At 41.4% G+C, this 15,389-nt stretch overlaps 1 protein-coding gene across 1 annotated transcript in view; it reads left to right on the top strand.

The window, feature by feature from the left end:
* The first annotated feature begins 14,622 nt into the window (after positions 1 to 14,622).
* Positions 14,623 to 15,389, top strand: part of HIVEP1 (HIVEP zinc finger 1) — a 142,092-nt gene continuing 141,325 nt past the window's right edge. Inside the window, exon 1 of the mRNA XM_054591894.1 lies at positions 14,623 to 14,710. The gene's annotated coding sequence lies outside the window, so the exon portion shown is untranslated. The remainder of the gene's footprint in view (positions 14,711 to 15,389) is intronic.

The raw sequence follows: 15,389 nt of genomic DNA, 5'->3' as shown, positions 1-15,389 counted from the left end.
ACAGAACAAGAAAATCGAAGCTGAGAAAGAAATAACTTGCCAAAGATGACAGGGCAAGTAAATTCTTCTCTCACATTATAAAAATTTTAATCATGTTTGGTCATTAGTGGGAAGAAATTCTATTTACGTTATGAAATAGGTATTTTTTCTTGGATAGTTCCTTGATCAGCAAGAAAAGTTGAAAGCTTTCCCAAGGCTGAGATAAAGTCAAAATTGCCCTAAATATTTTGGTTAGTATTGTACAAAGTATTGTTTGCAGTGAATGAACAGAATCATCTAACAACTGAGTAGAAAAAAATTTTTTGAAACACACCATACTAATACCAATCAGGATAGAATTGCATGTTTGCACATAAATTTTATTGTCATCTTTTCTACTTTGCAATGTTTTCATGGTTAATCATATCTGGAGGACAGAAGATGTTGAAAGCCAGGGTGTTTAATGTTAACTTACTCATAATTAAAACATCTTAGTTTAAATTGGAGTAAAGGGAAGTTGTTTATGGTGAAATGCTTAAGTTCAGAAAGATTTGTGAATAAAATAAGGAATTTCCTCTTGGAGAACAAGGGCACTTCAGGACCTCAGCTAACAGTAAAAAGTGACAAACTGGGTAAAGTAACAAGATAGAAAAAAGTAGTGTGCTCCATCTTTAAAGACATTATAGGATAAAATGCACTGAGAAAACAACAGTTTTATAAAGTGTATATAAACAAATTAATTAGAACCTGTTGTTTTTTTAAAAAGCAAGATTTTATTTTTTTAAAACAGTTTTCGGTTTATCAGAGTATTCTTTCTCTTTCCACTGTCATTTCCCTTTACTATTAGCATCTTGCATTAGTATGGTACATTTGATGCAACACTATTGATAAATTATTATTAAAATCTATAGTTCACCCCTTGTGTTGTGCAGTTATATGGAACCCATAGCTTTCTTTTAAATCTTCACCCAAGGATATGTTTTTATTGATTTTAGAGAGACAGGAATGGGGAGAGAGAGAGATCAGTGTAACAGAGAAACATCAACCAGTTGCCTCCTATATGCTCCCTGACCAGGGATCAAACTCGAAACCTAGATATGTGCCTTGATCAGGACTGAACCTGTAAGCTTTCTTGTGCACGGGACAATGCTCCAGCCAGCTGAGCCACCTGACCAGGACTGGAACTCATAGCTTTTTAAGCTATCATTTTTACTTTTACCACTTAGAAAATAGCTTTGAATTATTAATATTTAAGTTGAGAAAAACTTTCAAAGGATTAAATGAAGGACTTTGATTTTGAATTTGTATTACTGTTTCTAGATAGGTAATTTTTAGCCAACATTTCAAAGTGATCATAGAAAGATTTACTTCTGCATTTTTATACTACCTTTTAAAAAATTTACAACCAGTATTCTCTAGTCACATCTCAATATTACCTAAGAAAAGTAACATAAGACATTTTTTAATTTAAATTTTTACCAAAATTCAGTGCTTAAGTCTAAATGTATTAAGGTCTGGGAAAATTATCATACACTTTTTGTAGGTATAACAAAATTATATAGTACAGAAGAAAGGGATAAATGCATAGATTAATTTTGTTTTCAAATCAGTATTTTATAGTGACTGCAATTACATCTAGCATATTATCTCAGATTGAAAAGACCCTAAAATGTATAATTTAAATACTGTAACTGAAAATTGTTAAAAGTTTTTCTATATCGAAATAATATGTGATTTTTACAATGCCATCGCAAGTAGATCATGAACAAGGAAAGAATGAAATTCATAGTAAAAGAATGGATTAAAGAAAGTCTAAAAACATGTGGTCCGTGATTAAAGTTTATACTATCACAAAGTATCTGATTAGAAAATTCACCATCTTTGAGGTAGAACCAACAAAATTATCAAGTCCTTACACCAGAATGGGCTTTAGTGAGCTTGTTCAACAGTCACATTACAGTAGAAATTAAAACTTAATGAAGTTTCAATGTTAGTGATAAAACATACCACTTACCTATGTTTCCCACACATACACCAATAGTACTGGATACGAGTATAGTCTATAGCTCTCATTTCTCTGAACGGATGGTTCATAGCTAACATCCACAGCTGGTTATTAATTACTTAATATGAAAGATTATTGGAGGGCTATGTAGAATAATAAGAGTCATCTGTTCTATAAGTCATTTAGATCAGAAGGTAGAAACATAGAAAAAGTAAAAAAAAAAAAAAAAAGGACTTAAAAGTTGCTTGCATGATTATCCACCTAAATGAGAGTATGCCAATTTTATAGGAACCTGTTGAATCATTTCACAAGTGGTCACAGAAAAGGGACAATTCAGTGACATCTTAGAGAATAGGTGGGAGAAGTAGGAGCAGAGAGGAGAAAGGCAGGTATCCTGTAGAGTGACAGCAGTTGGAAATATGGAGGAAAGGAAGCACCAAACTTACTGCACGAACAGTTAGTGGAACCATTTAGTTGAACTGAAAACTTTATTCAGGGAAGCAGCTGACAATAATGCTGGCAATATACACTTGGATCACATTGTGATTGGAAAGCAGCTAGGGAATTTGGACTTCATCTTGTACTTAGAGGGAAGCTGCTTGGTTTCTGCAGTAAGGGAGTTACATGATCAAAGCGTTATTTTTAGGAGATAATTAGGGTGGTGTGCCCGATTAAGAGAAGTTAGGAATGTTTGGACTCTAGCCCTATTTTTTCCAAGTTGATGCTTTGGTGGACAACTGCTTTCTTTCCTCAGACACCCTCTAATGTTAATATTGGCAACCCTGGAGTACCACTGGATTAAACTGTTGAGAAGCTTTTTATTAAATGTGCTATAGAGTATACTTGTTTTTCATTTGTAGCAAGCTTTGAAGAAGAATGAAGAAAAATTTAAAAGGTATCACATTGGACCTCTATATCTTAAGATAATAATAGTGAAATTCCAAGTTTTCTAAATGTGGGGAAGAAATCAGGGGGTCAGTGTTGGGGAAACAGGCATGAAGGTGTTGGTTATGAGAAAATTTAGGAATTGGAAATGGCGTCAAAATCCTGTGCTGTGGATGCTTGTAAAGAGCTAATTCTGATTTTAATTAAAGAATCTATATTCAAGAAGCCAGGTGTCAGGGTAGTATAAACTAGAGGAAAAAGAGAGATTATGTAGTATTTTCCATCCAAATAATTCAATGCACTTGTAAATATTAATAGAAGAAGTCATTTTATAATTGAATTTAAGAGGACAGAGGTGCAATTCACAGACTTCATAGAACCTAAAAGTAATACAGCCCCGGGTTTAAGAACAAGCTTTTCACTTCAAATTCAGGAGCAAAAAGAAAATAGAGCAGAGAATGTCAAGTAGTTCAAGTAGGGAAAGAAATGCTTCCTTAGAAAGGAATCCAGTTACTATGTGAAGAAAGAAGGGAGGAAATAACGAAGAGACATGGAAGATTAAAATAAAGAAGACATTCCACATAGTGGAAGGATAAAGATAATGAGCTGTTTAGTTGGATACTTTTATAGAAGTAGATACATTCAAATTACTTAATAAGCACTCGCTGCTCTCTGTAAAGCATCCCAGGGAACAAATTATGATTATCATCCCATTTTGCAGACCAGGATACTGTAAAGTGTCCCTTAGTACATTCATCTTAGGTTGCTAATCAGCAGTGTATCTGATCTGTAATTTGGTCATGATAAGAAACATTACAATTTCTTTTTTCCAGGATCTGTAGTTTAACCGAGAATAATGATTTTCTTGACTTATCTGCTACACAACTGGCCAATATTCGACATTGTCATCTCAATATTACCATATATTTTATATTAGCAGAAAAATCAAGCAAGTTTCAAGGACATCTTAGTAGCTATAAATCCATGCTATTAAATCAGCTGCTAATAGTTCTGCAGCACCCTAGAATTAGTTATATAAGTACTGGCCATATTTTTTTTTCTGGCTGTTTTTGAATTTTTGAGAACAGACACAAATAAAGTATTTCCTTGTGACATTGCAGAATGACAGCCTGGCCTTCTAAAAATATGAATCATAGACTATTGTCCTAAAGTAACTCATGTTTGGAAACTTTTAAAAATAATAACTGGTCTGGGACAAGACTTCTTTTTCTAAATAAGAAAAGATTTCTTAATAAGAAATCTCGTTAAAAATTTGAGTAGTGAAAAAAAATTTTGTAAATTTATCTTAATGGTATCAAAATGGATACAAGATCATTCGTTGCTCAAAATAACAGGAATCTTTACTGAGATGATAAAAAACATATTTTCATAGAAAATCCAGAAGCTAACCACTTACTTTGCCCAAATTAGACTTTAGGATAATAGAAAAGTATGCTTTTAGAATAAGGCAAATAGCAGAAGAGCTACTATTAGAGAAATGTCTGATTTACCTTTCTGGAAATCTTTTTTTGTTGTTGTTCTAGAGGGGTGAACTATGGAACTTTCTGAGAGAACATGGTTACGAAACTGTTTTGTGATCAGGGCACAGGAGGGAGGGACTGTTTTGACTCTCTTGTTACTATGTGAGGGATGGAATTTTGCAACCAGAAGGTTCCACAACAGTTGGGAATGACAGTTGTATGAGTAGCAAGCAGAAGACAAATGTGTGTGTCCTGTTACTCCTGCTCTGAGCACTACATACCATGACTGTGCCAAGATTTCCTGCTTGCATCAATATTTTTTTTTATAATTACCAAGCCTCTTATGCATTATCCATTAGCAGCAAAAAAAAAAAAAATTCTTATAATAACATCTACACTGTCTTTAGGTTAGACAGCCATCTGGCTAGCTGATACTTGCTACACACACACACACACACACACACACACACACACACACACACACAGAGCCTTATTTAGATGTCTTATTATAACACTTGCTCCATTTCCACTCATCTACTGTAAATCAAGCCCCCCCTTTTCTTGCAGAAATTAAAATAGCTAAAACTTAAAAAGTTTACCATGAGCTCTTATTGTCCTATTTTTTGTGGCTTACTCTTGTCTTTTATTCCCTTGCTTATCTCTGTGTATTAATACAGCTTTCATTTTCCTTAGCCTCTATAAAGTACATTTTATCTATTGCTCCTTCTCCAACTTGCCCCATTTGGACTTTGATTCCCTATTCTTAGGCTCCTTCATATTGAGACCCACAGACATTTTGGCATAATAAGAACTACCATGAAAAGAAGATACCAATAAACTCAAAATCATAAATTAAACCATGAGCTTTTAGAAATGGAAAATTAAGCTGCATAACATAGAATACTATTGCACTGAATTTAGGGAAGAAAAAAAATAATGGGTTAAAGAACTGTTTACCAGAAGTAATTTAGCTGCAAAATTTCATTCACTAAACAAGCATCTAGAGAAAACTTTTTAGAGCTCAATTATATATTTAAGAAGCCAGGAGCTGGTGAGTTTGGGACCTGGTAAGGTTGGGGTAACAGAGACATTGGTGTAGGAGGTAGACATTGGGAGTTGAGATGTGTTTGGAGAAAGAGGGCACTTGTAAAGCTAGTGGGGTACAGTTGTGGGATCAGCAGTTTATTTACAGGAAGGAAAATTTGCTCATAACCAATGATTTAGAAGGGAAACTTGAAATGTTTTGTTGACTCCTGCCCATCCTGTAACCTGATCCACACACCTAGTGTGTATACCTTTGGTGATGTTAAAATTTCATAATTATAGACATACCTACGTTAAAATGAAAACATACCAGGGATTTTATATATAATACTAATACTTTAAACCTGATAGCAGGTTCTGCTGGATAGGTCATTGGGTGGAAATTAAATCTCAAAATCTCAAAGAGAAAAAGGGAACTTGAAGAAAACCGCTGTTTCATAGTGGTGTTTAAGCCCCACCTGCTCGCACGGATCCTACACTGTTGCCGGTGAGCGCATGAAGGAAAGCTCGGACTCCCTGGGAGGCAGGGTGGTCTGGAGGCCCCCGACCTGGTCTGCTCTGCAGACGGTGAGGGGCCTTCTGAGGCCCTGTGTGGTTGTACCTTGGATATGTGACTTAACCTCTCTAAGTCTGACTTCTTTTATCAGTAACGTAGATAACAACAATACCATAGCAGCAGGTTATTTTTTTTTAAAGAAAATTTATTTGGAAATATTTTATATTTACAGAAAATTTGCAAAGATTGTACAGAGTGCTCCCATATACTCTCACCCAGTTTTTTCCATTGTTAACATCTTACATCACCAGGATACACTTGTCCGAAACAAGAAACTGCCATTGGTACATTTCTATTCACGAAACTCCAACTTCATTTGGGTGTCACCAAGTGTTTCCATTAATGTCCCCTCTCTATTCCAGAATCCCATCGCACCATGTTATATTTAGTTAGCAGGTTTCCTAAGTCTCCAGAGACTTATATGTATTTCAAAATTTAAAAGGTAATAAATGTTAAAGCACCCTTAGTAGAGTGTGGAAATGCAGTAACGAATTGGCAGACATGCACACACATATATATTTATAACTACGTGACAAGCACTGTTATAAGTGCTTTAGAAATACCAATACGTCTAATCACCATAATAATTCTATGAAGACTCCAATTACATCCACTTTATAGGTGAGTATACTGAGGCATAGGAAAGTCAAATAAATTGCCTAGTATTATGCTTTTGGCAGAGTTGGCATTCAATTCAGGTTTGCTGGCTTCTAAGTCCATATTGTTTTCTCTGCCATATTTTTTCTTAATTTTATCCAATACACACCTACTTTCCCTCCCTTTTCCACATAAAATGCTTAAGCCACAAAACCTCAATCAAAACTATAGCAGAGAAGAAACTTTTTTTAAAATATAAGAATGCAGATTAAGAACAAGCAGAAGGAAATGGGGTTGCTGTTGGTTGAGAATCAAGGAAGGATACAGAAGGAAAAGGATTTAGAAGCAGGAAGAAGGTGAAGAGGATTGACTGGGAGTTCTCTAGTCAAGCTCTGCCGGTAGCCAGCTTGGTGACATTGTATAATTCACATGACCTCTTCATATTTTAGTTTCCTAGTCCATAAAATAAGCAGTTCCCTTTTAACCATATTATATAACAATAAGTCCAGAATTAAACATTCCAAGTTTTTTAAATGAAGATGCAAAAGTAAGAAAACACTGAAGTTGGCATGAAAGCCTTAAACCTAATGTAACTAAGCTGAAGGACAAGCAGGACTCAAGCTACAACAAAGCTATTAGTTTGGGGCCATTTTAAGAGCAGATCCTGAGTATGAGAAAGTAGAATCTGAAAGTAACCAGCAGGACTGCACTCAGTTTTAAAGAAGTTACAGTGCTCTGGTACTGGAGGTTCACTAGAGGACAGATCAAGCCCCATTTACTCACAACCCTCATATTTTACTGGAGGAATGAGAGATAATAGAGACAAGTAAGCCAGAAAGATAATTCCAGAATGTTAGCTGTTATAAAGGAAAGTAATGGAGTGACAGGACAGAGAGTTTGGGGTGATAGGCACACTTTTGATAGGATACATAGAGAACACATAATTTACATATGTTCAGATTGTGAATACACTGGGGAGGATATAAGACCCTTAAACCCTTTGGCAATCAATAAAATGGCTTTATTTATAACAAAGTAAAAGTGCAGAAACCAAAACAGCTTTCCACAGGAGGTCTGATAACTATTTTACTAGAAATGTTCAAAGGTAGAGTACACGATAATTTTTTAGAGTTATTTAGGAGTAATTCTTTCTGGAAATGAGAGACTAGAATGAAGTCCTTTTGGCCCTCTGGAGCTATGATAAAATCAAATTAAGCATGCCCCAGCAGTGTTTGCTTGGATAAAGCAGATTGCAGTTTAATATAGAGCTTTCCAATTTTTTTATGTGGCAGCGTTATTAAAATATTAATGATAGTTATAATAGTAACTAATATTTATGGAGCACCACTCAGTCAATTCCAGGCATTTTCATCTAGTATGTCACTGAGCCCTTTCGTCACCCCCCCTTACAAGGAAGGCACTGAGGCATAAAGAGATGGGAGCAGTTTTCCTCACAGTCACCAGTGTCCCCTCTAACTGAAACCCAGGTATGTATGAGCTCAAAGTCCATGCTAACTTACTTCACCTTCGAACACCTGACAAGCCTCTTTCTTTTCTTCATTAGTTCACTCTGCATTTCCATGCGAAAATGCTCTTGTCTGCTATGGACTGCATTGTGTTCCTACCCTGCTTCCCATATTCATATGTTGAAGCTCTACCCTCAGCGTGACTGTATTTGGAAACGGGGTCTTTAGGAGGTAATTAAGTTAAATGAAGTCATAAGGGTGGGGCCCTGATTCCATAGGATTAGTGTCTAAGAAGAGACACCCGGAGAGCTCACTTGCTGTCTGTGTGGGCGTACGTGAAGGAAAGACCATGCGATGACACAGTGAGGAGGTGGCTGGCCAGCTACAAGCCAGGAAGAGTGTTCTCACCAGAAACTGAATCAGCTGAACTTTGATCTTGGATTTCCAGCTTCCAGATCTGTGAGGAAATAAATTTCTATTGTTTAGTCGCCCACTCTACGGCACTCTGTTGTGGCAGCCTCAACTAATACAGTGCATTAGATTGTTGGACTAATATTGCATCTTTGATTGTTGGACTAATACACTGTCTTATATTGCTGGGCTTGTTTGTTTTTCTACATTGTTAGATCATGGGTAAGGTAGATTGTTTTAGTTAACACTGTTGCCTCTTTCTAGTGTTTCCAGTATGCTGCCTATGGGCATTGCTTACATAGAGTTCTTTTAGGGACGGCAAGTATTGTTTCTATCAATCTTTCAGCTCTTTAAAAGGTAGTACACCAAATAATACTCATTAAACTATATTATTAGTTGGCATAGAACTAGTGCTTTTAAATAAAATTAAAAACCACTTTCCTTAGATTGTGTATGCTGTAAGGTTAGTAATATCAACATTGGCATAAATGTGAATTAAACTATCTTTCTTAAACCTCAAGCCTCACACCATCCCAGCTTTCCTATTTTTATCATACAATCTACCAAATTCTTAAACCTGAAACTATAGACCTTATTTTTCATTCCTTTTTTTTTTTGGCTTCATAGATTAGAACATTAGAGAGTTATTGCAATATTTTCATAAAATATAATCTTTAAGTTTTGAGCATCTCTGTATTTTTTTCTATTCTAGTCATGGATCTACTATTTACTACCTCTGTAGCTGCAGGCAGTTTAGCATTTCTAAGCCTCTCTTTCATCTGTAGTATGGGTTTATAGTGGGGATTAAATGAATTTATATAGGAAAGCTTGGCAAGTCACAAACTCTCAATAGTCATCCATTACTACCACTACCAATACTGCTATTACTACTACTTCTGGTGAAACCAGTGCTACTAATACTAAAAGGATGGGTCCTAAATCCATCAGTGACAATAATTTTCCTTTGAAAGATCATTCTAAACCACATGTCTCCAAATGACTGCTAACTACAGGCATGCCTCAAAGACATTGAAGATGTGGTTCCTGACCACCTCAATAAAGTGAATATTGCAATAGAACAAGTCACACCAATTTTTTGGTTTCCAGTGCATATAAAAGTTATATTTACACTATACTGTAGTCTACTAAGTGTGCAATAGCATTATGTCTAAAACAGTGTACATAACTTAATTAAAAAATACTTTACTGTTAAAAGATGCTAACCATAATCTGAGCCTTCACTGACTTATAATCTTTTTGCTGGTGGAGGGTCTTGCTTTGATGCTGAGGAAAATACAAAAGCTGCAAAGTGTAATAAAGGAAAATATGCTTGTATTTGCAGTATATTTTAATTCCTTCCTTAATTCCATCTTAATTTCCTCCTTTTCTTTGGTTGCCTGTTGCCTGCCCATTTTGTCTTCCTGGCTCATTATTAGACAATCCACCCTTCCTGTTTGCCTAGGATAGTCCAGGTGTATGTATCTCATCTGCATATAGTTATTAATAGTTACCCTTTTCCTCTCGAAGTTATCCAGTTTGGATGCTACATTTACATGGTCACTCTACTATTTTCACATTTGTTTTGACTTTTCACTCTAGCCAGAAAAACCATCACACATAGTTTACTTGCTCTCACAGTCAAGCTATTTCCCTTGCCTGGAATACTGTTCTCATACTATTGCCAAATCATGAACTTTCTTTCAAAATCCTCCTCAGAACTCAACCTCAGGATGGAACTTTCTCTCTTAATCCTGCCCTCCACCCAATCCAGAAAAATTTCGGCAATCATGTAAATAACTCTGTATAACTTTAATTGGCTCTGTTTATAAGCTTCTTCTTGTGTCTTCCCCCTCCCCTCCCCCAAGGTACTTTTCCATGTGTTTATAGTGTCTCCATTAACTTGTAAACTCCCAGAGGGCAAGGTCTGAGTACAGGCTGGTGTTGGCCTGAAGTGGATGAACAGTTAGGGCTGAATGGCAGACAGTGCAATCGTCCTGTTTACTAATCTGTTAGGGGAAGAAAAAAAAAGCAACCCTTTAGTGCTTTGTTTGTGATGGTCCTGAGAGTATTACTCTAATGTAAAAATATTTCCAGTGTCTGATAGTGTCCAGGTAGCTAAAATAAAATCAACAGTTACAAGCTTTCCATAATGTGAGGGGGAGGATGCTGGATATTCTGACCTATAGGAGTGCTATATGAAAGGCATGTTCCGGAGTTTATCTCCTTCAGACGTATATTCTTGTTTCTTCAAGGCTGCAGGTCTAAGGAGGGAAATAACATTTACTTTCAAAACTGAGATCTAAAAACCAAACAAAGCCTCAGAAAACGTACAATACTATCTGTTCTAAGTTTGTGCTGACAGTGGAGGGAAATGAATCCAGAGCATTACTACTAGATTGGTGGTTTGTTCATTTCAGTTCAGGTAACAAAGGGAAGGCAAGGGCAAATGCTCCTTTCTCGCTACGGGGCTAAGAAGTGGGGATCCTTTACCATGACCACCTGCTTCCTTCTCTTCAAACCAGCATAAAAAGTGCCAAATAGCTGTATACCGTTCTCGGCTCAGAGCCCACGGTATAAACCCACGTAGGCGGTGCAACAGATAACATCAAAGCCCGAGGCAGGGGCCAGAAAAGGAGGGGGGAGGGGGCCAAAAGCTGCCGAGGGAACCAAGCGCCTCCCCTCAGCATTTCCTCTCACGCCCACTTCCAACCTAGGAGGCTTTTGGTTTCTGCTTTTGTTGTTTTTAAAATTAAAAGTTAAGCCTAAGAAGCTTTGGATCAGACTTTTGCGTTGCAGTTCGGGTAAGTTTTCTCTTGGTTCTTTTGTTTGGCGTCTCGCTAGGTAAGAGCCTGGGCGTGCGGCAGAGTTGGCAGGGAGTGCGTGGAAGGTTTTGTCGCCGGGTCGCCCTGAGGAGGAGGGGATTCAGCCGGTGGACAGGAAAGCCCAACGCGCGCGGAGGGCGGAAGGCGGAGGGCGGAGGGGAGGGACGGGCAGCGGCGTGACTCGGAGGCCGCCGGGGAGGAACCTCCGGGATCTCCGCGTGGCGGTGGCGCTGCCTGGCCGCGCGTAGGGCGGAGGGCCGAGGCCGCGGGGCCGCGCCAGGGGGGAGCCCGATGGGGCCGGGCCGGGCGGTTGCGTGGGAACGTGTGCTGGGGACGCGCGGGCGGCGCTGGTGGCGCGGAGCCCCGGTGGGCGAGGTGGGACGGCGGAGTCCCGCGACAAAGCCTGGGGATGCACACTTGAGTCCTCTCAAAATTGCTCAGCAAGGAAAATGTGGTAGGACCTCTTAGTGACACTGCCCTCACTTGAACCCCAACCCCGGACGGGGCTCCAAATGAGTTCACTTGGCCAGTAAGGATGTAGACAGAGAGAAATAGGCCCCTAGGCGCCCTCCCCTGCCTTTTTTTAGAGTACGATTACCTTCCCCATTTGTTCCAGAATTTTTGACAGTTCTAACTACTGTATACCACTCACATTTATCTTCTTCAAAAAATTTTTTCTGCATATTCTGTTTATAAGATACAGTTTGAGAAACTATTTAAATTTGCCACATAACGAGCCGAAACTACTTTATAGGTTTAGCTGGCTTTCCTTACTTACTCTGAAAACTAGGAAGTTAGAATTGGAGGCAGAATTAGGAGAAGGAATTGCATTTAGAAAATCAATTCAAAAATATAAAATTGTTCGGTATTGCAAAGACCATTTTAACATTGATTTATTGCCCAATACAGTTAAATTATTAGTAGTTTAAGAAAAGTTCTTTAACAAATTGAAATAACAAAATTGCATGTTAGAAAGTTCACAGTAATGCCAAATCCCTTATAACCACTGTGTTCAGAGTATTTGTTATGTTCAACAATTGGGTTAAAATTATATTCATTCAGTTACCATTTTTGACTCAAGTGACACAAAATAGTATTAATAATTATGGAGCTACCATAATCTTTATCCTCTGACAGATTAGGTACACTTTCACTTGTAAATGAATGTTTATTTTTTTTAATTTAAATACCCAGTTCGGAAGTTACATTACATGCTGTTTGTGACAGCAATCCATTAGAAGCGTTTTCATTTTACAATGACTATATCACATGGAAAATAAACTATTTCATTATTTCATTGCAAGGTTGGAAGCATATTATGCTAACCATCATTTAAAATTTAGGCAGTTGTTGGATGATCTTTGCTCTTATGACCAAAGTTAGTTTTTAATAGGCATATTCCCTCATTTACATGACATTATTTTGTGGTACAAGCTCGCCATTATTGAATATTCCATTTTTAATACTATTCTTGTGTTAAACTTAGCTCAAATAAGCTAGAGATAGGATTTCCTCAGAGAATTTTTACTTTATTTTCTTCAGCCTAAGAAAAGTCTTATAAAAGTGTATTTGAACTGACAATTGTGGGGAAGCAGAACCCTAACAGATTGTGAAAAGGCTCTTTAAAATGGCAGTTTTGCAGCTAATTCTATATATTACAATCAAAGGAGGAGACATAGGGACACTTACATGAAATTCATTGGTGGTGGATAAGGGACAGGGAGAAAGCAAAGTGGGAAAATCTCTAGAATTGGATAAAAAGCAAAATTGAGAGGAATACACTTCTTTTACATCGATGGGTATGGGATACTTAACAATTAACATTTACAACCTACAGAGATATTCCTCAGGGGAATTTTAGGGGTGGACCCTAGCAGGAAAAGCCTGGACGTCTTTATGGACGCCCCAGGGAACAAAACAATTCAAATTTGCACAGATGGCCAGCCGTTGTGAGTGTACGATCTTTAGTATTTTTATTCCTTAAAAGGGGAAAACAGTTTGGTTTAATCTGAGAAATCTTTCTGCATCAAAATTTTTGTTTTACTTGATTCCGCTTGAGTTCGGCATGGCTCCTACACCAATCCCTTTTGCCTGCTTCTATAGGTGCACATGTGGAATTTCTGAGCCCCAAACTTGTAACGTTCTTTAAAAAACCTTCTTTCGTTACCCAGGTCCAGCCCCTCCTGATTTTTTTTTCTTCCCATGGATTTCCACTCCTTGTTTCCTCTATTGCTTTCTAGCAGCTGGGGTCAAACTCTGGTTTATGGTAATTACTCCGTCTTCACCCATTCTCTTTACCCTTGCGTCCCTGAAGCAGGTCGGCTGCCTAGCCCTGCAACCCGCTTTCTTGACCTCAAACACCTTCTCCTTTCTGTTCCGGGCTGTCAGGTGGACAGGCAAGGGTTAACTGCGCTCGCCGCTCAGGCCCTGGGAACCACCGCGACGGCTTTGGAGCGGCCTCTGGAATAACCTGGGCTTTCCTCAATCTTTTAATAGAACATCCGCCACCAAAAAAGCGGTTTCAGTTCAGGGTTAATAATAAGTCCCCTTCCACCATACAAACCAACAGCCCGTCCCCCTCATCCCGTTGTTTTTTAAAGTTGTTTTTCAAAGTTAATGAGTTTCAAGCTTCACAATGACTTTCCCCTTCCCACAACGCGTTGCTGAGGAAACCCCCTTGGGGTGCCCCCCTCCCCTATCCCCACCCCCATTCGGCCCGGGCGGGGGGCGGGGCTGGGAGACCCCATGACGTCACCGGGCCGGCCCACATCCTGCTTTAGAAAGTGAAGAGGAGGTAAAAGGAAACTACTGCCCCGCCCGTCCCCGCCCCTCCTCTAGAACCTACCGGCCCCAACTGCGCGACCGGGCGAGGCCTTCCCGGGACCGCGTGACCGGCCAGGCCCGCCCCTCAGCTCCTGCCCGGCGCCAGTGCCGGAGCCAGCGCGACCCCGGACTCCCGCCCCCTAAGTCCCTAACCCAGCCCCTCCCCCCTCGGGCGCGCAGCGGCCTCCTTCCGCCACTCCCCCCCTTCTTGTCCCCGAGGCGGCCCGGTGGGGCGGAGCCGCGGGCCGGCGACGGGGTGAGAGGCGCGTTCTCGGGCCCGCCCCGCCGGGGAGACCCGGGGTTCCGGGCTCCACGCGAGCCCGGAGCGGGGCAGCCACCCTACCCCTGTCCCAGGGCTGGGCTGGCAGCCACGCCTGTTCTGCTGGGCCTCCGCGCCCGGGGTGACCTACGCCCTTCCCCCGCAGAGCTACCGCCTTGGTCTTCACCAGGGGACGCCCCCTCCTCCGCCCGCGTGTCGCAGCCGGAGGCCTCCCCGCTCCCGCCCCCGGGGATCCCCTGCTGCCCCGCCCACCCGCGGGAAAGCCTCGGACCTTCGCCCTCCCTCCCCCGCGCCGCCCGGCCCGCGCTCTTCCCGTCGCCCCTAAAGACGCTAAACGTGCCCTACTCTGTCCCGGGGAGAGGTAAAGCCCGAAGTCGCCCACCTCGCCCCGGGTCCCACGGTCCCAGGGGGCCGCCCGCCCCGTCTCGCCTCGTCGCGCTGCGCGCTCCGGGCCTCGCCGCCCGGCCCCCCCGGACGCTTCTTCCCGGCGGTGGTCTTGCTGCGGCCGGGGGCGTCAGCGAACGCGCCAGTCTCCGCCGCCAGGCGCCTGCGGCCCCCGCCCGCGCTCTCCGAGCTTCCCTCCGGACCCCGGGCCGGCTCCCCTGTTTAATATTTCAGTGCTGGGTCGTGTGAGTGCCAGTCGCCGGCCTTTAGTGTGGCTGCTGCTGGGGCGGCGGCGGCGGCGGCGGCGGGGAGGAGGGACGGAGCCGGGGGCCGGGAGCAGCCGCAGGAGGAGGTTATGTTTGTGTTTGGGGTTGTCAAGTGAAGGAGGGCTCCCTGGCGCCGCCGCCGCCGCCGCCGCCGCCGCGCGGGGGTCGTGGAGATTCCGAGCTGCGGCGCCGCCATCAACAGCGCAGCTCCTGGGCCGGCTGCAGTGGCAGCCGCTCCGCCGGCGTCCTGGCAGCAGGTTCGGCGCGGGCTCCGCGGCGGAGGCGCTGCAGTGGGGAGGGCGGCGGGGTGTTGTGGGGTGGGCAGGACCACATCCCCCTCTGCGGGCGGGGGGCGTGCGGGCGCGCGTGTGTGTATGCGTGTGTGTGCAA

The sequence above is a fragment of the Pteronotus mesoamericanus genome, unplaced genomic scaffold, assembly GCF_021234165.1.
Source record: "Pteronotus mesoamericanus isolate MK-2021 breed Mesoamerican mustached bat unplaced genomic scaffold, CSHL_Meso_final scaffold_31, whole genome shotgun sequence".
Classification (NCBI taxonomy): Eukaryota; Metazoa; Chordata; class Mammalia; order Chiroptera; family Mormoopidae; genus Pteronotus; species Pteronotus mesoamericanus.
Note: the sequence above shows the minus strand (reverse complement) of the source record. Positions and strands in the feature narration are given on the sequence as shown.